This window comes from Ambystoma mexicanum, chromosome 2q, assembly GCF_040938575.1.
Source record: "Ambystoma mexicanum isolate Mex_15411 chromosome 2q, UKY_AmexF1_1, whole genome shotgun sequence".
Taxonomy (NCBI): domain Eukaryota; kingdom Metazoa; phylum Chordata; class Amphibia; order Caudata; family Ambystomatidae; genus Ambystoma; species Ambystoma mexicanum.
In genome coordinates this window covers 679,385,474-679,411,839 of record NC_090924.1, presented here as the reverse complement: position 1 = coordinate 679,411,839, position 26,366 = coordinate 679,385,474, and the positions used below count along the sequence as shown (strand labels likewise).

General features: G+C 46.7%; 1 protein-coding gene across 2 annotated transcripts in view; it reads right to left on the bottom strand.

Moving 5' to 3' along the window:
- LUC7L (LUC7 like) overlaps positions 1–26,366 on the bottom strand; it is a 261,763-nt gene that overhangs the window by 50,094 nt on the left and 185,303 nt on the right. The window lies entirely within an intron of this gene.

Below are 26,366 nucleotides of genomic sequence, written 5' to 3'. Positions count from 1 at the left end.
TTTGGGGGGATAATTTGTGGGAGCAAGGGTGTCCCCCACACATTAAAAAAACTGATGCAGGGCTGTGGGGTGTCCCCCGCAGGGTCCACGTGCGAATTTCACCACAAAAATATGGCAATATTTTTGCAGCGGAATTAACGCATGGAACTTTTTTTCAATAATTATGCATTTGTGTTCCGAGAACTCGCTTCTCCTCTTACACAGGGAGCAAGGTAAACAAAATACATTAGCACCCTGATGGGGTGAGCCAGCCAATCAAGCTTCTAGGAACGTGGGCTGAAACCAGCAATCTCAGCCCGCGTTCCATCCTGCCTGATGGCCGGTTAGGTAAGAATTGATGCTGTCACACTGAGACTACACAACACTTATCTGCTTGGTATTAGGTAACCCACCTTTTGGCGTAGGTCTGTACTACACAAGTTGGTAGCGTGACTGAGCAGCTAGGCCTATCCCAAGAGGGGTACACATGTGAGTTGTAGCAATGATACCCACAAATACAAATAGCCAAGTAACACACTCAAGGGTTTTAGTTATAAATTATTTATCAGTAGTTTTTAAATAAGCATTCTTTAAAAGGGGAAATGTATGTAACAATCAAATGTACTTTAAAATACTTTTCCAGAATCAACACAAAGCTAGTAGATCCTCTTTAGAGATGCTTTTTACACACTTCCTACACCCAGAGGCAACTTCTCTAACTAGGACAGTAATGCATTTATATACCACTAGTTCACTTTGTAGATTCTGAGGTTTGGGAAGGAAAAAGGTTAAACAGGTTCTCAGAGCATGTGGGCACTTACATCTTCCAATGTAGTCTAGCCAAAAACCTTTCCCAGCAGTAATAGTATTAAAATAAGCAAGTTATCACTGCCGAGGGAGAGTAAATATCAAAGTCAAATCGACTGGAAGAGTCTGCAGAGAGCCAGGACTGCCAAAGTCAATTGGAGCACAGTCCATGGAGCGGAGGCACTTCTTAGATAGTAGAAGTCTTGCACAAAGTTAGAGAGTTTGTTGAAGAAAAATCACTGTAGGGTCACAAGCTGTTACACTTGTAAAGAGTAGAGCTGAAATCCCCTCTAGAAAAGTAGCTACTTCAAGTCTCAAATGAGAAGAACAAAGCTAAAGACACTGAGGTAAGTAGCCCAAGTCAGAACAGTACCTTTGGTTAGAAGAATGGTCCAGCTGGCTTCTGTCTGGTTGCAGTGATGAAGAGCTTTGTTTCCTGGGCCTCAGTCGTGGGGACAAGAGGGAGGACGTCTGGAGGACTCCTGCGGCAGCAATTCTGAGGCAGCTACAGGCTCTTTTCAGATCAGAAGCACCACTGTGGATCTAGGACACTGGTCGGGCTTCCTTCACTCCTGCACTCTGGTGAGCGGACTAGCTATGGTCGTCCTGCTTCTTTAGGGTCCTGGGGAGACTCCTGGATCTTCTGGCCGGATTGTAGAGATTGCACTCAGTGGTGTCGCTAAGGGGTCCGGGGCCCCCCCCTTCCAAGACAAGCAGTGCCATGTTCTCCCACTACATTTGTCTGTGCCCCCCTACTTTTGTCTTTGGCCCCCTCTGTGCCCCTCCTAAATGTGATTACTGGCGACGCCAATGATTGCACTCGACTATGGATGTCTGGACCCCTGGCACTCTGTTCCTGCAGCAGCAAAGTACAGCCAGTCGAGTTAGTTGGCCAGTGGAGTTAGTCTTGGGGTTAGTTGGTCAACTAACCCAAGGGAAGACGTCGTCCCTTCCGGAGCTTCTCTAGTCCATCAGAAAAAAGAGTTTCAGCACAGCAGCATGGCTTCACTGGGCAATTCAAAAGTCCAGGAGGATGCAGCAAGCTTCATTCACGGTTTCTTTGCTAGGTTGTTCTTCCCAGTGGTCAACTGTCTTCAGTCCCAAAACCATTGCCTTTTAAGCAGGTTTCTCCCATTCCTGCACAGCCTAGGCTGTCACGCAAACAGCATGGTGGCTGTCCTGAAAGGATAGCCAGCCAATCAGAACTGGGTGCATTCAGGCATTCCTAAACACAAAGGACAAGGGAGTTTCGGGAACCTCACTTAATTCCTGCCCTTCCAGACAAACTGGAGCCAGAGGCATGTTTCAGTAGTGAAGCCTGCCAAAGGCAAAACGAACATTGTGCGCCAAGCCTGGCTTGAGCCCCGAGTAAAACACCAAGAAAGACCTCACAAACAGAAAATGGCCAAAAAAGACTGGGACATTGACAAAATGGACACCCATGGGTGCTATACTGCAGCTGAGAATTCAGCCTGCAGTAGAAAAGCACAATGGTAGGGAAACAATCTGCCACCAGCCATTTATAGTAGTGAGGGTAAAATGACATGCATTACTTACCGTAATAGCATTTCTGATGATTGTATTTGCTTAGATTCACATGCTGTGCATATGGTCCGACATCCACTGGTAACCGCAGAGTATTGCATCTCGTCTTTCAGGGGACCGAAAGAGGACGTCGGCATAGGCGTGTCTGAAACACTATCCCCATCGTGACATGTGTAGTACCCAAAATCCCTCACGCGCCGAGGTCCCCCAAGGCTATAGTGAGTGAGTACATGAAGAGAGAAAGTAGTAAGAAGTCTATGTTCCTTCCACCCCTAGCTGGGAGGGCGCATGTGAATCTAAGCAGATACAATCAGAAATGCTATTACGGTAAGTAATGCATGTCTTCTGATGCTTGTTAATCTGCTTAGAATCACATGCTGTGCATAGACTAGCGAGCAGTACCCGGAGTTGGAGGTGGGTTGTGAGAAGGAACAGTAGAAAAAAGATGTCTTCGTGCCGCTTGTCCCACCTGAGAATCAGACATAGAATGAGTGTCTAGGCAATAGTGTTTTGTAAAGGTGTGTACAGAACTCCAGGTTGCCGCTTTGCAAATGGACTCTAGGGGAACGTTTGCAATGAATGCCATGGATGCCCCAGTGCCTCGAGTAGAATGTGCTCTAGGCTTGAAGGGCAGTTCTCTCTTTGCAAGAGTAACAGTGTGATGCATTTGGTAATCCACATTGATATTGCCGATTTAGAGACATGGTCCCCTTCTCTACCAGCTGCCACTGAAACAAAGAATTGTTTAGTTTTCCTCAGTGGTTTGGTTCTATCCATGTAGAACATGACTGCCCTGCGCACATCTAGTGTGTGAATGCTTCTTTCGGCCATGTTAGTAGGTCTCTAGAAGAACGTGGGTAGTTCGATTGACTGGTTCACATGGAACTTCGGATTACATTTCGGCGCAAATCTGGGATGAGTGCGCAGAACTACTTTGTCTTTGTGGACTGTAACAAAGGGGTCCAAGACCGAGAGGGCCTGTAGTTCGCCAACTCGTCTGATAGAAGTGATAGCTACTAGAAAGGCTGGCTTGTAAGTCAGGTCTTTTGGACTAGCTTTATGCATAGGCTCAAAAGGGGGTCCCATGAGCCTAGTTAAAACCACATTTAGATCCCACCCAGGGGCTGGGTGAGCGATAGGGGGATACATTCTTTTAACCCCTTCCATAAAGGCTTTAATCACAGGTATTTTCCACCACAACACCTTTTGCTGTGACGTGGTGTAGGCTGACAACGCCGCTAGGTGAACCTTTAAGGAATTGAAGACTAACCCAGAGTACAACAGATGGGATAGATATAACACAATGTGTGAAGGCGAGCAATCGGTGGAATTGACGCCTTTGGAACTGCACCAAATGACAAAATGTTTCCATTTGCTGGCATAGCAATAACGTGTTAGGCTTCTCTGCCTTCCTCAGTATGTCCATGCATCTTTGAGGGAGTTGCAGATGTCCAAACTATGACTTCAGGAGCCAGGCTGCTAAATTCAGAGTTTGTGGGCCTGGGTGCAGAGTCTCCCCCCTGTCCTGAGACATGTTGTACGGGCAGAGCAGCTTGACTGGTGGGGAGAGGGACATTTCCATCAGGTACGCGAACCAGGGTTGGCGGGCCCACATGGGATCCACCAGAATCATGGTGACTGGTTCCTGGTGCATCTTGTGCACTATCTTGTTCATAAGGTGAGTCGGCGGGGGTGGGGCGGTGGGAGCGTAAAGAAATTTCCCCGACCAAGTTATCCAGAGACCGTTCCCCTCTGGGGTACCTGGAGGCGTAATCTGGGCATTGGGCGTTCTCCTGAGTAGCGAACAGGTCAATCTCTGGAAACCCCCATTCTCCGAAGACATTGGATACAATGTCTTCGTGCAGACGCCATTCATATTCTTCTGGCAGAGGAAAATCTCTGCTGAGTACGTCTGCCAGAAGATTGAGTTCCCCTGGAACATGTTGGGATATCAGCAACATCTTGTAACGCTCACCTGACTCCCACAGAGGCGCTGGCCTGGTTCGCGCTGCTGTGACCTCTTCTAAGGTGATGCGCAGGATTCGGAAGACGGACTGGACCGGGCCCCCAAATCTGGTTTGTCTGGCTCGCAGAAGTATCCTTCTGTAGGCGAAAATAGGGGATGAACTGTCTGCGGGGTAATGCAATCGGCCTCCCACTTTCCCCTCTCACCCTCCTCGAAACCCTTCTGTGATTCCCCGTAGCGTCTCAGCTTAGGGTCTGGAAGGACGAGCTCTCCATCCTGCTTCTGATGCAGGGGCGCGTTGGTATCCAGTTACTTCACTGGATTTTCGGATTGTTGAGAACCAAACTTGCTTGGCTTCCAGGTAAGTTTTTTGATAAGAGGTTCCCCTTGTGTCCATGCATTAATGTACTAATGCTAGTGTCTTTTTCCCCATAGGGGCCGGGGTACGGAATGCCGGGGAACAGGCACCGACCCGAGATGAGAGGTGAAATCCTTGTAGAAATCAGGTAAGTCTTTAATGAGCGTTTTTTGGTAATGTCTTTTCATTCGCTCATTAACGCTGATGTCTTTTTTCCCCCTAGGGGCCGGGGTCCGGAAATGCCAGGATGCAGCGCGGACCCGAAATGAAGAGGGAATGAATCAACAGGTAAGTCTTAACATGGAGATTTAGCTTTCCTTATTCCCTTCTCTCTCTCACCTTTTGTTCTGGTCTTTTTCTCCCTAGGCGCTGGGGCGTGACTGCGAATCCGGATGATCGCTGCTGAACATGGAGGCGCCCTGTAAAGGTGAGTGGAATGCGGCGCTGCAGCGATCGACGCGATGAGCTTTTAAATAAAAGTCTTCCTTTTCAGGATTGTCGGCGAGATGTCTCCGGGATGCGGATTTAGCAGGTAAGGACTTTTCCTTCTATTCTCTTCTTCTCTTCCTTTGCAGGTGATCCAGGATGCTGGCAGGCGTGGCAGAAGTCAGGATGCAGGAGCAGACACGGTGAGCGTCCAGCTGCTAGATGCAGAACAACGCGAAGCACGTGTGGCTGTTCGGGTGGGGTTTAAATAGCCTTGGAAGAAGTTCCAGGTATGTATCCTTCCTCCAATCAGGTATGTATCCTTCCCCGACCACGCCCGGATGGTAAATTAGTCCCACAGGTAAAGTAGTTCCTTTCAGGCCTCAAGGAGGCCGGGATCCTGCAGCATGGTCTGCATCAGGTAAGTGCACCCAAGCACTCCCATAATGAGCCTATGGCGCCAGGACTGATGTCTTTTATGAGCCTGGCGCCATAGGCGCCAGGACACTGTCCAAAGGGCCCCTATATGGGGTTGCTGGGTCCTTCCTTGGGGACTGGATGTCCGCTTTCGGGGACGCAGGGCTTGAACCGGCTCCCCGGGAGCGGGCATCATGACATCTTGTGTTTGAGAGCCCATATCCAGATGTTTTGGGACAGCTTGGATAGCCCGGGAGAGTGAGAGCCCCCCTGCTTGTTCAGATAATACATTGGTGTTGTGCTGTCGGTTAGGACCAGCACTGTCTTCCCTTGCAGTTGCTCCTGAAAGGCTTTCAATGCTTTGAACACTGCTAGCAGCTCCAGTAGGTTTATATGTTTGGACGCTACCTGAGGGGACCACACTCCGTGCGCTGTCTGTTGAAGCAGGTGAGCCCCCACCCTGTGAGAGATGCGTCTGTCGTGAGAGTGGCTTCCACTGCAGGGGTGGTGAAGGGTTTTCCCCTTTAAGAGGTTCTCCCTCGACCACCACTGCAGAGAACGAGGGCTGGCGAGACAACTAACAGATCTTCCCATTGTCCGCTGGCCTGACACCACTGGCTGTTGAGCCACTCTTGCATGGGACGCATGCGCAGCCGCGCGTGGGGGACCAAGTATATGCACAACGCCATCATCCCTAGCAAACGCATAGCTTTGCGTACCGTCACCTCCCGACTGGCTACATACTGAGGAACTTGAGAGAGCATGTTCTGGACCCTCTCGCTGAAAGGGAAGACTAGACTGTCTTCCGTGCGAATTAGAGCCTCCAGGAACTGTTTTACTTGGCTGGGGACTAAGCTGGATTTCTTTTTGTTGATAGAAAAACCCAGGCTGAACAGTAGGTCTGTCTTTTGGGTGTTCGAAAAACAAACGTCGAACGAGTCCCCCGTGATGAGCCAATCGTCGCGGTAAGAGTAAACAAACTGAAAGTCTGTGCAGGTGTGCTGCTGCCACTGCCAGGACCTTGGTAAACACCTGTGGCGCCGAGGCTATGCCGAAGGGGGGTACCTTGAACTGGTAGTGTTTGACCTGAATCACGAACCTTAGGAATTTTCTCTGCGCTGGCAGCATTGAAATCCAATGTTGTCATGAAGTCCCCTTGTTTAAGCAACGGGATCACCTCTTGAAGTGTTACCATGCAAAACTTCTGGGGCTTTATGAACTTGTTCGCTGGGCGCAGGTCTAGAACGGGACGCATGGTGAGATCCTTTTTTGGGTACAAGGAAGTATATTGAATAAATACCCTCGTTTACCTGAAGAATCGGGATGACTTCTATGGTGTCCTTTCCCAGCAGCGCCTCCACCTCTTGGACCAGGATCTGCAGATGTTCCGGTGAAAGGCGTCGATGTTTCGCCGGTCTGAACTGTGGGGGTTGGGCGAATTCCACGCAATAACCGTGGGCGACCGTCTTTAATACCCACTGCTCTGACGTTATCCCCTCCCGTGCCTTGAGGAAAGATGTTAATCGCCCCCTGACCGGGGAGACATGGGAGGGGACCTGAACCTGGTGGTCATTTCTGACCTGAGGTTGACGCACCTCTGGAATTGGAGCCTCTGCCTCTATTCTTTCCGTGCTTGACCCCTCTGGGGGTAGTAAGTGGGGCTTGCAGCCGGTTGACTTGCGTTGAAGTTGCCCGTGCCGAAATTATTTTGAGCGGCACGGGCTTGTCCTCGAAAGGACCGCCGAGAATTGCTGCCCCTCTGGGTTTTTGGGAAATCTGGTGCAGCGACTTAATAGTCTCATGCTCCTTCTTGGCTGTCTCCAACACATCGTCTACCGCCTTCCCGAAGAGGTTGGCCTCTTCTATGGGTTTATTGATGAAGGATGCCTGGGTCTCAGGCCTGAAACCCGACGTGCGCAGCCACGCGTGTCCTTTTTAGGAGAGTACCCTCTGCGAGAGACCTGCCTGCTGTCTCTGCGGAGTCCAGGGTATTCTTTACAACATTTTGATTGGCAAGTTAACACTCCGAGACAATGGCGAGAAGCTTGGCTCTGGTTGGTTCCGGAACCTCCTGAAGGCCTTCCTGGAGTAGGTTCAATTGGGCGTCGACGTAGCTTGCCAGTAACGTTGTGTTACCCGGACGGTATAAGCAGTCGCCGACGTGCCCCATTTGCTTAAGGCATACTACCTTTTGGACTCCTTGTCCGGGGGTGACTCTCCCGTGGCAAGGAGAACCCCTGCTCTCTTGCGAGTGTTGGTCACCACCAGCGAGTCTGGGATTGCGTGCCCTTTGATATAAAGCGGGTCGGTGGGGGGGGGGGGGGGGGGGGGGCCGGAAGAGTTATTCGACCCTTGGGTTCACAGCCCTAGTCTGAGCGGGTGTGAGTAAAGAAGGGGCCAGCCGTCTCTTTACTGAGCTCAAGAGAGGGAAAGACTGGCTTGCCGGAGGCTTGTCATTGTTTTCAGCGAAATCCTGCTCAGGCAATGCCTCAAGCGTGGCAATTTTAAAGAGTTCCGCTGCTTTTTTCAACGTGTTGAAAGCCATTTGATCATCCACCGGGGAGCTTGCCGAACCAGTGTGGACGGGGAGAGTTGAGGCAAACTATATCAGAATTGTGATCATCCTGCTCGGTGTCCTCCCAGTTGGCTGTTGCGCCTTGATCTTCCCCATAATTGTCCAGAAAAGTCTCCTCTTCTTCTGTATAGATGTCTCTATACGTGTCCTTCTGGACATCTTCTTGATAAACAACATAGTGTTGAACATCTAGGTGTTGGGCAACTTGTGTATGAGGGTTAGGGTCTACCCGAGCTTTTTTCGGCGGAGGTTGATCAGAAGCCCCGAAAAGCTGCTCCAGCCGATCCATATACCCCTCAAATTGCTCCGTGGTCCACTTGGATGACCCAAATGGACCCAGCTGAGCAGGAACCGGGTCCTCCGCCCTAAGGCGTTCAGAAGATCTCCTCAGGGTGCTTGAGAGGGGTACCTGGCTCTCTTCGTAAGAGTCCTCAGGATCGTCTTCCAAAACCGTGGAAAACCTTGCGGCGGATTGGCCCATAAATGTGGCCGAAACCGGTACTAGGCCCACCGCCGTAGCAATCCTATTGATGCTCCTACTGATAGTTACCGAATCTTCGGGGGACAACGCCTCCGATGATGGTTTCTCGGGTAGAGGCCTACTCGTAGTTAGAGGCCTACTAGTAGTTTGAGCCTGCAGGGCCTTGGAAACCTTGAAACTCATTGAAGTTTCTTGTTCAGAAACTTCGGCGTGTGTAGTTTGGGGAGTAGCGCCTTTGTTATGTTTATTAAGCCCAGTCATGCGCTGCTGCGGATGCGGGGAAGGCTTCGGATCAGATCGATCCAATGGCGCTTGCGCCTTCTTTGACAAGGTCGTCGAGGAGGGCGCTTGGGTTGTGTGTTTTGTGCGGTGCGTCTGTATGCCCCCGTCACCGGGTGTGGTCCCTGTAGCAAGACTGGAGTCGAGCCTGGAAGGGTCGGGGAAGGGCGTGGCGGCTCTAGAATCGTCCGACTCAAGGTCTACAACGTCCGCGTTGGACGTTTGGTCATCCGATGTACCCCCGTCACTCTCGGCTGGTGTCGCGGCTGTGTGATTGACAGCTAGGCTGGAATGAATGGGAGAAGCCTGCATAAAAAGCGAGGCTTTTTGGCTTGGAAGGCAGAGTCGACCACTGGACGAAGGAATCTGAAGAACTTGGAAGAGATGCCTGCTGCAACTCCTGGACCGTTGGTTTGCCCAGTGAAGCCCTGCTGCTGTGCTGAAGCTCCGAATTCACCTCGACTAGAGAAGTCCTGCAAGGACAACTTCTACCTTTGAGTTGGTGGGACCAATCAACTCCAAAGTAAGCCCGTCTGGACATCCTCTCAGAGCTAGCTTTACTTGAACTGTGCTGTTGCTGGAACCGAAGTGGCAGGGAAGAGTAACACCAGATTGTGTGCGTTGCTTTTAAGTCAGACCCTAGCGGCAGGAAGAGCCTTCGAACTTCTCCCCCCCTCCCCCCTCCCCCCTCCCCCGATGCAGGAATGACCAAGCATGAGCCACCTCAACAGAGTGCTGGACCCCAGATGGGAGGAAAGTCAAGAGTGGTATCCAAGAAACGCAGTGTTGCCATTTGCTGTCAGACGCGAGGAGCTGAAACACTGAAGGTCCGCTGAATCAAAGTTGGCCCATTGCTGCCGCTGACCTTCCCACTGCAGAGCAGGAGTCCCCAGACGTCCTCCATCTTGTCCCCACGACAAACTCAGAAACAGCATCTGCAGCGCTGTAAAGGAACAGAAGCCAGCTGAACCATTTCTTCTAACCAGGGGTGCTGTGAAGTCCAAGAGAAACTACCTCTTGTTGTGTTAGCCTTACTTGCTCTCAGTTGAGACCCGTCTTGGTTACCACCTTGCAGAGTTGCTAAAGCTTTGCCTCTCACAAGCCTCCCAGCTTGTGGCCCTTCAAGTGTTCTACTTTCAACAAACCTTTCTAAAAACTATGTGCAAGACTTTTTACCTACCTGCAAAAGATGATCTTCAGCTCCCCTTGACATTGTGCAAGCAACATTGGCTTTACTGGCCCCCTGAGAGACTCTTCTTTACCTCTGACTTTGTGCTTTGGCCTTCCCCCCAGGAAAGGGTTACTTTACTGTGTTTTGGAAGGTATTTAAAAGTACTTACCTGTGTCAATTATTTGTAAACCTTTGTTTCATTCCTCCATCTTCTTCACCAAAATCAGTATTGCTCTAAATGTACCAGTGATAAATCAATGTCCACAGTGTCCTAGTTATTTAAGTCACCTGAGGGTGTAGGAACATCTGTGTTCCATCCCAAAAGGGTATCTACTTACTTTATTGAACTGAAGGAGTGTATTTTGAAGTGTATTTTTATTGTTGTCAATTGCTCCCTTACAAAGGCGGCTCATTTTAAAACTGACTTAAACTCAAGGTTTCTTGATTAAATAAGTGTTTATGTGAATAACTGCTACTGTGAAACTATCACAACATCACTGCTCACATTCAACCCTCTTGAGATAAGCCTGGCTGCTCAGCCACACTACCAACCTGTCTAGTTCCGACTTATACCAAATGTTGGATCCCTATTGCCAGGTCAGGGTTATTTTAGTGCACGCAAAGGGTACTGCATACAATCTTGCCTAACACTGGTGGCAGGCAGTGATCTATTGTACAGTTGTAACAGTGTTTTTGCTTTACTTTTGTTCAACTAAAAACCTTCACAAGCCTAAGCTCCACTAGAATAGCAATTGTAACATGTCTAATATGGATACCTTCAAGCAGGAAGCCCTGACCTTTCTAACAGATCAACTGAAAGATGTGTAGGATCAGGAATCTGTTAAAGGGAAAAGAAATGAATTGATTACAAGGTATTAAGATCACCAAAGGTTCAATAGAAGAGTCCCACGATAGGAACCACTATGCCTCAGCCTGCCCTTTTGCCTCAACCTTTGTCTACTGGAACCCCACAAGGTCCATCACGGAGTCCAGAATGTGTGTGTCTAGAAACAACGAGACTTGAAATGGCATTCAAAAGAATACAGGCCCAAACTGAAGCCAAACATCAGTACATCAAACTCAGGGTACTAGAAATGCAACATGCTCTTGAAATGAAAAAAAAATGTCTCTTCAAAAAGTTTCTATCCCAGAGTACTCTCGGTCTTCCAGTCCAAAGAGGCCTCACCTGCCCAAAGAAGCAATGAGTATGTATGAAGCAAAACTTGATATTTTGGATTGGTGGAGTGCTTTTGCATACATTCCTGGGATTCAGGGTCACAAAGAATCAGTTGATTCCTTGGCGTTTGTCTATGCTCCCCCCAGGTTGCAACTGATGCGGTAATGGAGGCGGGGAACTTGAAAGATTGGAGTATGAGAATGTGGAGCTAGCTTTGATAGCTAGAATTGGGAAAACTCCTTCCCAGTACCATAGGTGGTTTAGGACCCTCAAAAAGACTGATGGTACCCCTTGGGCTACCTGGGTGTGTGAATGTTTGAAAAACTTAGATGGATGGGTGAAAGGTTACAGAGTAACTTTGAAGGAATGAGAAATTTGTTTTTGTTGGAGTCTATTTTTGATGCCTGCTCTCCTGAGCTGAGACGGCATTTAGCTGACTCAAGAGATTGATCCCAAGTAGCTAGCAAAGGCTGCCGACTTGTGGGTTGCCAACAGGGCTACTCAAAAGGATTCTGGGGCCAGCCACTCACAAAAAGGATGAGGGAAGCAGCACAAGAAAGATGACAAAATTCTAAATCCAACCACAAAAGAGGGCCACAAACAAAAGGGTAAAAACATGGGAAAACAGGTCAGTCTAGTGAGACCTCTGGTGCAAAAAGAGGGCGGTCAGCAGAAACCCCCTATTCCAGAAAACATTTGGTAAAGGTTATGCTTGTGGGTCTACTGACCATGTGAAAAGGGATCCCAGATGCAAGGGCAAACCTTCACGGGTCCACATTGGCTCCTTAGCCTTCATCCATGAGGGAGAAGTACATATGTTAAATGTTAAAGGTATTTGTACCGCGCACCGTCACCAACGGAATTGGTCCCCAGGCGCTCAAGCGGATCTGTAAATGATAAAGGTGGGATGGGTTAGTAAGGTGAAGAAGGGAGTAGGATAGTTAGGAGTGGTGTTCTGTTGGCAGCTTCAACTCTGTATACACCGGGTGCTGAGTTTTGGTGCGGGTATCGGAGTCAGTCCGCGTGTGCTGTTGTTCCGGCATGTGTTGCAGTGTTGTGAAGTGCGTGCGGCTTGTTGTGCGAGAGATGGTTGTGAGAGTTTTTTGAGTGAGATAAGAGTATGCAGAGTTTGAGTTTATATTGGTTAGTGGGTTACTTGACCTTTACCATGCTAAAATTCACAGGTCTGAGTGTGGCACTTGTTGGCCCTCACATTCCCATCTAGACACGGCGCAGGCCAATGTTTAGGACTCCATTCAGGTGTGGTCATGCCAACATTCACACTTTTATCTAGATGAGGCGCAGGCTAGTGTTTAGAGATCCGTCCAGGTGTGGCACATGCTAGCATTCACGTTTTTCTAGGCGCGGGCATGTTATCCTTCAATCGATCCTATCCAGATGCGACGCAGGCCAACATCTATCTAGATGCGTCTGCCGGTCTGGATATGTTCGTCCGGTGCGTACGAGTGGGAGAGTCACTTGAGGGCTTTCGTCTGGGTCTAGGTATGTGGTCAGTCTCTGCAGCCTTCCTTTGTGGCTATTTTCCATGATGCTTCTGCTCTGTCGGGTGGTTGGTTCTTTGATTTGAGCGTTTCTCCAATTTGAAAGTTGGCGAGGTTGGAGTTATTTTCATCATTGTTTTAATGACTGGGCATTCTAGTGCATCTCCATTGTGGTTATGCTTTGAAGAGCCATGATTTGAGGAGTTTCCTGAATGCTAGGTGGTTGGTTGTATTCCGTATATTCTTAGGTAGGTCATTCCAGGTTTTGGGTGCCTGGTGAGAGAAAGACGATCCCCCAAGTTTTTTTCTGTTGTACGGTTTTGGTTACAGGCGTATGTCGGTGCTTGATCTTAGTGTTCTTGTCGGTTGATGTAGGTGTAGTTTGTTGCTTAGGAATTCTGCGCCTTGTTTGTGTATTGCTCTGTGCGTGATGCACATGGCCTTGAACTTTATTTGCTGTTGCGGGTGTGATGTGTTCTCTTCTGGGTAGCTTGAGGAGGAGTCTGGCTGCTGCATTTTGTATGCGTTGCAGTTTTTTTTAGAAGTCGTTCGGGCATGCCCAGGTATAGGCTATTGGCATAGTCCACTCGACATTATCAGAGCGATGATGGCAAGTGTTTTGTTGGCGAACGACAGGAACAATAGGATCCTTTTTGCTGCTCGCAGGAGGAAGAAACATTTCTTGATTACCGAGTTTACTTGTGGCTACATATGGCAAGTGGAACCTTTCATCTATTGGCTGAAGACCCCATTGGTAGCTCAACCAGTGTTTCTTTAGTGTCCCTGGGGCTGTGGGAACAGCAGAATGTAGATGTGTATGACTATTCCAGATAACAAAAGATTACAAGGACAGTACTTGTTAATCGACAAGAGACCGCTGCCATTAGAGACACTGGGGCCAGCATTACAGTAGTGGATGAAACCTTTACAAACCGGAGGATGTTGGCAAGGTACCCAAAGGTCCCACTAAGGTTGCTGGAGGCCTTCTCCAGATGGTTCCAATACTACCAGCTGTCATCCAGTGCAACAATATGACTAAGAATACCCATCAGTGTTCAGAATGAGGTGCCTGGGAGAGTCCTGTTGGGTAATGACTTAAAAGCTCTTGGAGTTGTATCAAGCACCCCCAGGCCTCCCAGTAAAAGGAAGCAGGAGCAGACTAGGAAGGCTAGAGAGCTGACTTCAGATGACTCAATGGGTTGTTACTGAGGTATCTATAACACCCAGTCCACAGGAAGAACAAACTTCTGATTCCAGGAAGAAAGACAAAGGGGAAACCCACGGTCTCGGGAAAGAAGAAAAGTATCACCTCTGTGCACAAAACAAGGACATCCCTGAGAGGACAGTCCAAAGTCACACCTGTGACCCCCCCCCTCCATCAACTGAGGCTGAGTGGGAGGACCACCCAGAGGGTGGTGAAACACCTACTGATGACAGAGCTGGAAGACGACCCTCCCTCCTGTTGGAGGTCTGGATCCTAAAGACCACACTGAGCTGCAGACGTTGCTTGCAGAAGGTGGCCCCTGTATGGCAGACTTCAGCAGAGGTCAAAGAGTGTCCTACTCTTGAAGGACTTCGCCAACAGGCAGCTTCCCAGCTGGAAGGGCAAGAGCCAGGAAAGCACAGGCTGTACTGGGAGGATGGCCTCCGTAACGGTGAGCCTATTGAGTCTACCCCAGGGGACTACAGAAGACTTGCAGTGCCTCAGGAGGTGGGACCCCAGTTTCTACAGTTAGCCCATGAGATCATTTTGGCTGGTCACTTAAGTTTTAAGACGGCCAACGAAAGGATTTCTCTTTATTTGTACAGGCAAAAGATGGGGTCTGTTGTAGATAAATTATGTAGAAGCGGTCACACTTGTCAGACCGCTGGCAAGAGTGTAGCCAAGAATGTGGCACCCTTGGTGCCTCTCCCAGTGGTGGGAGTTCCTTTTGAGATGGTAGGGATTAAAATGGTTGGTCCCCTAGACCCTCCCACATCTTCAGGCAACCAATTTATATTGGTTATTGTAGACCTGAAGCAATACCTATGAGAACTGTAACTGCTCAGGCAGAGGCTAAGGCCCTCCATTGGTATTTTTCACCAGGGTAGGTTTTCCTAGGGAGGTTCTCAGACAGGGGGACCAAATTTATGTTGCACTACATGCACGCTAAGTGGAAAAACTGAAGTGACCTACAAGTTCTCAACAGCCTACCATCCCCAAACCAATGGGTTGGTGGAGAGCTTTAATAGATCTATGAAGATCATGACAGGTACTTTGGAAGAACCCCTTAGAAGAAAGTGGGCCTTGTACTGTCATGCCTTCTCTTTGCTTATGCAGAAGTCACTCAAGAAGGGGTTGGCTTCAGTCCCATTGAGTTTCTCTATGGTCATCCGGTTAGAGGTCCTTTGGGCCTAATCAAGAAGGGGTTGGATAGTGCTCCTTCCCCACAAGCCAATGAGAGTTACTGACTGTGTTAGGTCTCCAAAGGAGAATGACATGACAGAAGCTTCAGAAAACTAGAAAGCAGGTCAGGCTCTGGTTAATCATTGGCATGACCAGAAGGCCAACATGGTTGAGTTTACTCAAGACCAGCAATTTCTAGTTCTGGTAACTACAAGGCAGAGGGCCTTCCAAGACAAATGGATTGGACCCTTCAAGGTTGTGGGCAAACTGAGGTGTCAATTATTTGGTGGACTTGGGCAAACCCAAGGAGACCCCCAGGGTCTTTCACAACAACCGCCTAAAGGCATACGTATCCAGACCAGAAATGGGAGCTTTGCTCTTAGCATCTGATCAAGATGAGTGAACCTCTGCCTTACCTTCTCAGGGGACAGCCTTAAAATGAAAAAATAAGTGAATCTCTTCTGATCTAACTTTGTACCAACAGGAGGAGTGAAATGTTCTGTCAAATCAATTTGCCTCCCTGTTTTCACCGACACCAGGCTTGAGCCCCTGGGGCCAGCATGATATTCTCACTGGTGCCCATCTACCTGTCAAAAAGCAGGAGGTACAGCATGTCAGACCATATAAGAAACCACATAAAGGAAGAAGTCAAGAAGAGGCTTGATCTCAGGTAAAAGGCATCTACAAGTCCATGGGCTAGTCCTGTTGTACTAGTGCCAAAAGCAGGATCCAAGGAGTTGATTCTGTGTGACCCATAGAGCTCTTCATGCAGTCACCACGATTGATGCCCATCCTTTACCTAAGACAGATGAGCTGGTGGATAAACGTGGTTCAGCCAAGTGCCTCAGTACATAAGACCCAACCTCAGGCTATTGGTATATAGCTCCGACTGGTCATGCCAAGGAGAAAACTGCATTTCCAACCCCAGGAGGCCACTACCAGTTAAAGGAAATACCTTTTGGACTGAAAGATGCACCTGCTACATTCCAAGGGATGGTAAATCATGTTCTGAATGGTATGAGGACTGCTGCATGGCACGCTTAGATGACATTGCAGTGCTCAGCCCTACTTGGACAGAACATATTGACCACCTAGGCTGTGTATTGCAGGCTCTTGAGCATTCCCATCTGATCATAAAGGCAAGTCAATGTCAAATTGGACAGAGTAAAGTGGTCTACCTCAGACATGAGGTAGGAGGTGAAATCAGGCCATTGCCCAGCAAAGTACAAGCTGTGCAAGACTGTGCCACCCCCATTACTCAATCCGAGGTGAGAGCCTTTTTAGGTCTCACTCGTTACTATAGGAACTTCATAGAGAACTATTTAAACCTTAGGAGAAATCCAAAGGACGTCTGAGACGGCACTGAAGGTGTGTCACCATACAAAAGTAGACGAGAGCCCTTTTTCCTCACGCTCATGTGTTTTGATCTGATTTGGACTGTCTTTGTTTTTGGAGTCTGACAAACTCCATAGGCATCTACTTTTGTATGGTGACAGCACCTTCAGTGAAATGTCACAGAAGTCCTTTGGATTTCTCCTAAGGTCTTTACATGGCAACAATGTTCAGACTGATCTAACAAAATTGAGCTTTTGCAATCCAAAATGGAGAAAAAGAAAACTAGCCAGATCATCAACACCCTCCTGCTTGCTACCCAATCAACCCCTCCTGACAAAGATTAATTGTTCTACTTCACTCCTCTCTCCATTAAGGGCGTTGAGAATATAATCATGAGCTTAAAAGCATCTAGATGCCTAGGTGATGACTGCCAGCATCAATTATTAAAGAATCAGCGACAGATCTTGCACCTTTTATCACGGCACTAATCAATGCATCCTTTGCAACCAACACAGTTCCAACCAATCTAAAGGATGCATGGGTCATGCCACTGCAAATAAGAATTCAAATAAAAGAAAACCCTCCCGAGCCCAACATCCCTACGAACTCTAGACCCATCACCAATGTGCCCTTTCTCCTTAAAATCCTGGACAGGGCGGCCCATTTACAGATTCAGAATCACTTAGAAAGAACCATTAGGACTCCGCCAATCAGATTTCCTACCTAGACACGGCACAGAGACGGCCCTTTTAGATCTAGTTACTCAAATAGAGATCATAAAAGACAAAAAGGTAATCTGGCACTCCTGTTACTAGATCCATCAGCGGCCTTCCACCTGGTGGACCACAAAGTCCTATGCAATCAACTCATCTGCAGCACATTTCTCGGATGAAGCCTCCTCTTGGATTGTCCTTTTTAAACAATAGAACCACATGAGTTCTGACCTTCTGCCTCCGCTACCCCTATCCCTGTCACCTGCAGAGTAGCCCAAGAATCCTGCACCTCACCTACCCTCTACAACATCTTCACTAAGCCCCTCGTTGACAACCTAGACCATTTGGATGTCTCCTACACAAACTATATGGACACCCAAATCCTTATATCCATCTCTGGCGACTACGACAGATTCTAAACGCCTAAACGACGTCTATCAAATCATCCAAGCCTGGATGGCCAAACACAATCTTTGCGTCAACGACAAGACTGAGCTGCTCCTTGTAGGTACCCAAACTAGACTTAAACTCGACACACAAACGATAAAGGTTTCAAAAAGATGTAAAAACTATTAGATATCTACACTGACTCTTCGATCACACTGACCAGACGAATGAACGCAACGGCTTCTACCACGGCACAGATGTGCAAGTTAATGAATGCCTGCAGACCATTTCAGACCACAGGTAATTGCATTACCCAAGCCAGGGCACTAGTCGTTTCCAAGATTGACTACTGTAATGCTCTCTACCTTGGCACTAACCAATATAACCTAAAAAAGCTCAAATTTTCCTAAACAATGCCCTCAGATCATTAACGAATCACCCTAGATCTCACCACATCTCAGAGCCCAGACGCAGTGTACACTGGCTCTAGGTCTCCCAAAAAATATGACTTAAAACCCTCTCACTTATATTCAAATGTGTATACAACCCAGCACCTAAATACCTGTGTGATAAATTTACACAGAAGTCATCTGACTGACCTACCAGATCCTCTTTCTCCAACTGTCTGGTCATTCCAAGGTTCAAGCTACAAAAAGAGGGAGGCAGCAGTTTCCCAGTCCTTGCAGCCAAATTGTGGAACTCCCTGCCAGCCACAATCATTCTATACTTTTAGAAATCATGTCAAAACCTGGCTCAAACTGAACAAACTGGTACTCTGACTGCTACACCGTCCTATACCGAGCTGAAGCTGACAACAGTACATCACCTCTCCCACTCCCCTCCTCCAGACTAACCACACCCACCCTTCCTGTTTACAGATCTGCCAGAGTGCCTGGGGACCAATTCCGTTGGTGACGGTGCGCTATACAAGCACCTGTAACATTGCTAACTACCAGCACGCCTTGTCAACATTGTTCATACTCCCATTCTGTAAATACCTCCCTGTTAGTACCGCTTATGTGATTGTAAATACTTCTATATGTGTCTATATCGTACTGTATATGTCTTATTATGTGACTGTAAGAAATGCGCCCAGATGCCATTGGGCTTGGCACGCTATATAAATAAAATACAATTAATTATTTCTCTTGCGTGAACTACTGTTCCCAAGAGTAGTAAAGTGAAATCGACTTTACTAACCTGTTTTTCCTATGTAGGTCCAGTTCAACCCATCTTATGTGGAAGTACCGCGGGGTTACTTAGTAGCCCCTTTTCCTACCTACTCAAGTAACATTTTTTTATGTTACCCTCACGACTTAATAGCTGGTGGCCGTGGTTTAATTTTCCTATCATTGTGCGTTTTTACCGCTGGCTGAATCCTCAGCTGCAGTATTGCACCCCTTTTCATTTCATCAAAATGTTCCCAGTCTTTTTTCGTCATTTCTTGCTTGTGAGGTCTTTTTGGTGTTTACTCTCTGCGCCAAACCAGGTTTAACCCTTTTGTTTGTTTATCCTATGGCGGGCTTCAATGCTGAAACCCACCTCCGTCTCCAGTGCGTCTGGCAGGGCAGGAAACTAGGGAGGTGTCCGAAACTCCGTCCTTAGTCTCCTTGGTTACCTGAATGCACCCAGTGGTGATTAGCTGGCTGGCCTTGCAGGAGTCACCTTGATATGTGAGTGACGGCTATGCTGTGCATGAATCGGAAAAACCTGCATAAAAGGCGAGGTTTCTTGAACAGAAGGCAGAGTCGACCACTGGACTAAACATCCGACAAAGTAATCTGGAAAAGAAGCTTGCCGCACCCTACTGGATCGCTGAACTCCCTGGTGAAGCCCTGCTGCAGTGCTGAAGCTCCAATTTAGTATCGACTAGAGAAACCCGGACGGGGAGATTTCTTCCCTTGGGTTGGTGGGACCAACTAACCAATATAAACTTTGCTGGAAACCCTCTCCCGGCTGGCTGAACCTCTTTGCTGCTGCTGAAACCGAGTGCCAGGGGTCAAGCAACCCAGAGTGCATCGTCTTTAAACAGGACCCTAAGCTCCAGGAAGATCCAGAGAACCCTCCCGATGCAGGACAACTCAAGCCTGACCCACCTAACCAGAGTGCTGGACCCCAGAAGCAAAGGAAGCCCATCAAGTGTCCAAGAATCGCGGTGGTGCTAGTGGCCGGTAGCTGAAACCGCGAAGTGCCGCTGAAATGGAAAGAGCATGTAGCAGCGGACGACCTTCAAACTGCAGTGCACAACTCCTCCAGACATCCTCCCTCTTGTCCCCACAACTGAGGCCCCGGAACCCAGGATCGGCAAGACCGCACAACCTTAATAGTAGCCAGCTGGATCCACTTCTTCCAACCTAAGGTACTGTCTTGACTAAGGGGTACTTAACTCTTGTGTCTGTAGCTTGCTTGTTCTCACTGGAGACTTGCAGTAGGTGTTTTTTGTACAGTTGATTCCAGCTCTGCTCTTCACAAGCCTTACAGCTTGTGGCCCAACAGTGATTCTTTAACTGCAAAATAAACATTGCGCAAGACTTTTGTGCGATCTAAAGAAGTGCCTCAGCCCCATAGGCATTGTTCAAATTGACCAACTGTCCTGGCTCCCTGTAGACTCTGACCCATTGACTTTGGTTCCAAATGTCCCTGCTAGGTGGTACATAAGTAATTTGGATTGCTGGGAAAGATCTAATCTAGACTTCATTGGAAGATTTAAAAGTATTCACATGCTATGAGAATGTTACTTTTCCACAACCGCAGTATTCCATTAAGTACAAAAAGTGATATATCAATGCCAAACATTGTCATAAATAATTGAAGTCACCTCAGGGTGTAGGTGGTGTGTGTAAGGCATCCCAAAAGGGTATTCATCTACTTATCTTAAATCTGAGGAAGTGCTATCAAGTGTATTTTTATTGTTGCATATTGCCCTGTTTAAAGGCGGCTTAATTAAACTGACCATTAAATAAGACACATTACTTACCGTAATAGCATTTCTAATGATTGTATCTGCTTATATTCACATGCTGTGCATATAGTTCGACATCTAGTGGTAACCACCTAGTATTGCATCTCGTCTTTCAAGAATCGAAAGGGGACGTCGGCATAGGGGTGTCTAACACTATTTCTCGAGTGACCAGTAGCGTACCCAGAAATCCTCATGTCGAGGTCCCTCAGATTGTATTTTTCATGTTGTGAGGGAGCCTTAGGACTATCGAGGGCAAGTACAGAAAGTAGTATAACGCCCATGTTCCTTCCATCCGATCGGGGAAGAAGGGTGGGCGCGTGTTAATCTACGAAGATACAATCATCAGAAATGTTATTACGGTAAGTAATGCATGTCTTCTGATGCTTGTTAATCTGCTTAGAATCACAGTGTGCATAGACTAGCGAGCAGTACCCGGAGTGGGATTTGAGAAGGAACTGAAAGGTAGGCCATACATGTACCCCTTCAATACATTGGGGTAACCCTGATCACGCTCACACCTAAGAAAATCCACCCCTCTAGGGAATTAAGGCCACGAGTCCATCTTGCAAGCGATCACAAATTTAATCTGTACAGAAGTGAGGATGGGCAAAGGGCTCTGCTCCAAAGCGGTATATTCTGTCCCTCAACCATTCCCAGGTACTGAAGCCTGGTGCTGGACCTGGAGCTTAAATACTCTTGACTAGTTTACTGATACCGGCAGAGCTCATCCAAAACTTTTCTTCCTTAAAAGGGATACTGCAGTTCTTCCTTCTGGCATCACTGGGTTCCGTTTGGGAAAAGCTAGATAACATTATGCTGCCTATGCGGGAATACATTGTGCTCTGACTTAGCATCATTTGCTATGTTATAAACATTCATACATAAACACATCTTCCCGCCATTCTCTCAACACTTCACTCAACATAAGTTTGATCTGGTCAAGTAATTTTTACAATAAACCCTGTTGTCCCATAGTACTCTGTCATGCGGCATCTTTTTTAGTCTCCATTGGCTTGTGATGGAGAGGGACAGCTGCTCAGCTACTGTGTGCTCTGCGAGAGCTAGCCTCGGTGACGCAATGCCTGTAGTCTACTTTTAGCACAGAGGATTATGCTGTTTACTGTGCTTTCAGAAAAGCTAACAGTTTTACAAATATATTCAGCTAAATAATTATTTGTGCCTTATATTTAAACCCCAACTATCTTTAATTAGTGACCGTCCTCCGCTCTGGACTCTTATAGTGCTTAGAAAACAGTTAACAGAAGTCTTGCCTAATTCTAAAGCACTTGGGAAACTTGGGAAAGAAGGAAAGCACTAGGCACCTTCCCAACATTCCCGCTTTGGTTACTTCTACAGTAACCAACTCATCCCCACCCGACAGATCTACAACCCCAGAAATATTAGTTTTAGCTTTGCTTTTTATTGTATGGTAAGTGTTATACCCCTCACCCCAATTGATACCATCATCTCTGCACTATTACCTGAGACCCCATTGGCATGCGCAGAAGGGAATCAAGAAGAACACCATCACAGGAACAAGTATTTTTACTGCTACCTCCAGCCATGATGAGACCCAATCAAAGGCAAGCGATAGCCAATCTGTATTCTGAACTCCACTTTCTTTCTTCATTTGAACACAAGATTGTGCACCACTTTGATGACGTGGGATAATGACCCACTCTCAGCATCCCCGGGGGTAGAAAAGTGCAGCAGCTGCTTGTACCTCAGGACCAAACAAAGATGAAAAAGAAAGTCTGTTGAGCCAAAAAGCCGATATTCGTCAGGTATTAGTCTGGAGCAGTGCAGAACAGACTTTTGAGACAATTTGAGCTCATTTCTTCCCCGCCGTTGAAATCGTCCTTGTTCTAGCAGCATGCCAAATTCTTGTGGGATCTGCAAGCTTTTTTCTACTTCTTTAGGTGCTGGTGTAACTGTTGGCACCTAAACAGGCATTTCTTCTCCCTTCAGATGTTCTTCCAGGATTACTAGTAGAACTGAGTGCAGGGTGGCCAGTGAACACTTGCCCCTCCAAGATGGTATGAGTTGCAGGTAGGCTTGTTGGCCACAGACCCAGTAGTAATCCATCACCGCTGCTGTACCTTTCCGTCATACCAGGTATCACAACAGTGTGGTTGCACTGTGTGTTAGGGCCGAAATATTTGAACTTTGTTTTAGCAATAAAGGAACAGTTCTTGGTGGCACAATGCATTTGCACTGGCTTCGTCATTGTTGCAATCCGTGTCAGCCTTGCGATGTGTTGGGACCATATTTGCGCAGTGTCTCTATTTGGGATATTGCTTCACCATTGTACTCAATCAGCCCATCTGCCAGACACATCACTGTGGTGCCCTGCCATTTGAGTAACCTCCCAAGGAGAAATATGGTCCTTGTAGACACTGGTGGTATTTTGTGTTGAACGCTGGGTCTAGATCAATGCTCCTCAACTGTATGCTGTGTGTCTGGAATGTGTCCTTTATCCTGTATAGTGCAAGATGAACCAATCATTGTGCCTCTAATTGGGATTGTATGTGGAACTAAAAACCGTAGGAGCCCCTGATGTGTGCGAGATAAGTTCACACAGGTAACCACTTTCATTGATTATATTCCTTCCTGTAATGCGCATATCAGAGTACCAGTTATTCAATGTTTCTGCATGCTGGAGGATAGAAATGCTGTCAAAGCCCAACCCCTTATGTAAATCATACGTCATTCATACTTTCCGTTTCATTCGCCTGAGAAAACTTGTAGGGGTGGCCGCCAATAAGTAAGACATTTTGTATTTCCTTTTATAGCCATATTGGCATTTTCTTTCCCCCACTGTCCATCCCGGCCCCCCCTTTATATGGCCACCCCATAACAAACATACCTTTATCCACACCAACAACCACTGTCATACAAAAGAGTACTAAAAAGGCACTACATAATTTTTAAAACGAGAGCGAGAGTGCGCCAGCGAGGGCGCGGAAGAGAGCGATCGAGGGCGCAACCCTTTTTCCAACAGGGTCGAAGGTTCTGGACCTTCCAACAAACAAAACTTTGAAAAATAAAAATTGACAAGAAAAAAAAAGAAAAAAATGAAAAGAGCAGGCGTGTGCCACTGCACACCACCCTGGCATGGATCCTCAAAAATGTCAGACTATGCCCTTACTAAACTTTGCCTTGTCTCAGGTGCTCTTAGGACATCTGAGATATGCAAACAATATGCAACTCCGACATACGGACAGTAAGAGGCGTACAGAACACCACCTCATATGAACCTTTAAACCTGGGGCTGATGAGCTCCCCAGATAAGAATTGTCCAGTTATAATATGGGCAATGCTGCGTATGTAACTATGGTCTTGCTTTCTACAGGGGTGGTGACTTTCTCCTCCAAACTCCTTTTACTGTGTTCCACTACCACCCCTGTGTGCTTCCATCTCGTCCCCTGGTCAATTTATGACCTATCACCATATAATAGGTCTCCTTCCGTCAATGCATGAGCCGTTCATCAGAGTGGGAAAATAAATAAAACTCCTATGTATTCGAGAGTTGCTAAAACAGGGGCCATGCAAATAGTTTAAGTCCTTAAATTATCTAGTAATTTTGTCAGTCCATTCAAATGTGCTTTTTAAGTCCTCTTTCCGTCCCTGAGACTTTGTAACAGTGGCCTTGTGTAGACTGCATAGTCTAGGATCCAGGCCCTACAATAATTACATAAACCCAAAAAAACTGCTACATTTCCTTCACAGTACTGAGCATAGGGGTGGTGCATACTGCTGCCACCCTATCTGATAATATGTTTACCCATTACAAAAATGAGTTGTCCCAAGTATAGTCCCTCCTGTTGGCAGTATTGTAGTTTCTTTCGATCTGCCCTTTGTAAGCCAACAATTACAATAATGCAACAGAATCCCTCCTGTACTGATGTTTATTTTCACTACATCCCAACCGATCATCCACATACTGGATGATTTGTGCCAAGCACCTTACTTCAATGTAATCTTGTACTGTGGTCTCATCTCTCAGTAACCCAAACATCATGTGGATTAACAGTCCATAATTATGCTGGCACATATCGCATGTCCTCAAAAAATAAAATCATCCAAGTTACCACTGCCATCAGGGGGCACTGTACCTCCCTATACTGCACCATATCACAGGGGATGCAGATTTCCAAAATAAACTCCCCATTTTGTTCACTGTGCTCAAATAACTCATTTTCTTTAATTACACTGTCGGGTCTATACATAATATTGTGAGCCACTCGCACCCATCCTGGTATGTTCCAATTAGGACTGCTTTTATCTGATACTACTAGTCCTTATAAATCTAAGGACAATAGTGTCCCTGCCACCATCTTGGGTGGCACCATGGGTCGGAAAATAAAATCTGTAGGTACTTGCTAACACCGTCACAATTTGAGGCACTGCATTTACTTATACCAGGGGTCTGCAACCTTTGGCTCTCCAGATGAATTGTACTACAACTCCCATCACCCTTGGCAGCATAGTCAATGACTGCGTAGCATGGGAATTATAGTCCAAAACAATTGGAGAGCCAAAGGTGCAGACAAGTGACTTATACCGTAATACCATTAAAAATATATATCTGGACCACACAAACCTGATGTAATACAGACTCCCTTGCTATTGCTATCCCTGGAGTGGAACACTACCCCTTGATCTGTGAATGATGGTTTTATTTATTGTACTGAGCAGACCGTACCCAACAAGTTCACAGGGGAACTCTGAATATAACAAGGGGGCTCGTACTACCTCCCTTCCCACGTATTTAATAATATGCTTATAACAAAATGTTTTCCATATAGCCATGTAAAAATCAAAGTTGGCTTCTTTATATATTGAGAATGAATCAGCTTAATCATGTTGATCTTCTGATTATTCACAGTATCATCTATTTCATTCATTAATTTCAGTGTTTTCATCTATCTCAACTATACATCCATTATTGGCCTGTTTAACTTTAGAAGTACCACACATGGCTGCTTGTCCATAACTACTTTTCCTTCTTTTGATCTTCAATTTACCTTGTCCTTTAGCACTTTGATGTTCACATCTCTTTATTTCCCCTTTTCTTTTTTGGTACACTTTATTCCATAACATTGCACTCAGACATTCGTTTTGGTCAAATAACGGATACCAATATCTACACTCACTTCAACTTCTCCCATTTCAGCAGTAGTGTTCGTACTTTGATGACAGACCTTATATTGTTTTCTTGTACTAATATAATAGTAAGGAGTGTATTGCCAATTTGCTTTCTAGTGAGTCACATTTTTCAACAAGCGTAGCTAAAACATTTTCAAGCGCTTGGAATAGTTCTTCTGTATTCATGTTCATGAAATTTGTCTCATCTAAAATCTCTGTTTTACTATCATTAGTTTTCTTTTCCTTAGGGCTTTCCTGTTTCTCCATTTTGTTAATGGCCAAACGTGTTTGGCCAATAACAATTAGCCCAGAACTAGGGTCTATTTCAAACCGTTCTCCCGGATTTAGGAACTCAATGTTTTCACAATCAGTATCTTCAAATATGGACTCAGGTTGAGTTACAGGATTCATGCTCTCAGGTATACCTAAACTGACTGGTGAATTATTAATCAGCTCTTGATTAGATGGAGTAGAGCTTATCACCTGTGACAGTAGTTTACTACTGATACAGGGGAAGGCCATAGTTAACTCATTCATGATTTCCAATGTACTAAATTCAATTTCTTTAGGTGTCATCGCAGGTATTGGAACTTGGGTCGCTTTAAGTTGCTCAATTTTGCTAAAAAAAACAGTCATTTTTGCTAATTTGCACTCAGTCAGCAGCCCAGGTTGAGAAATTCTCTTTCATTTACATGCCCGGTTAGTTCTAGGTTCTAACATCATTATTACCAATATTTGCTCGCTTCATTTTG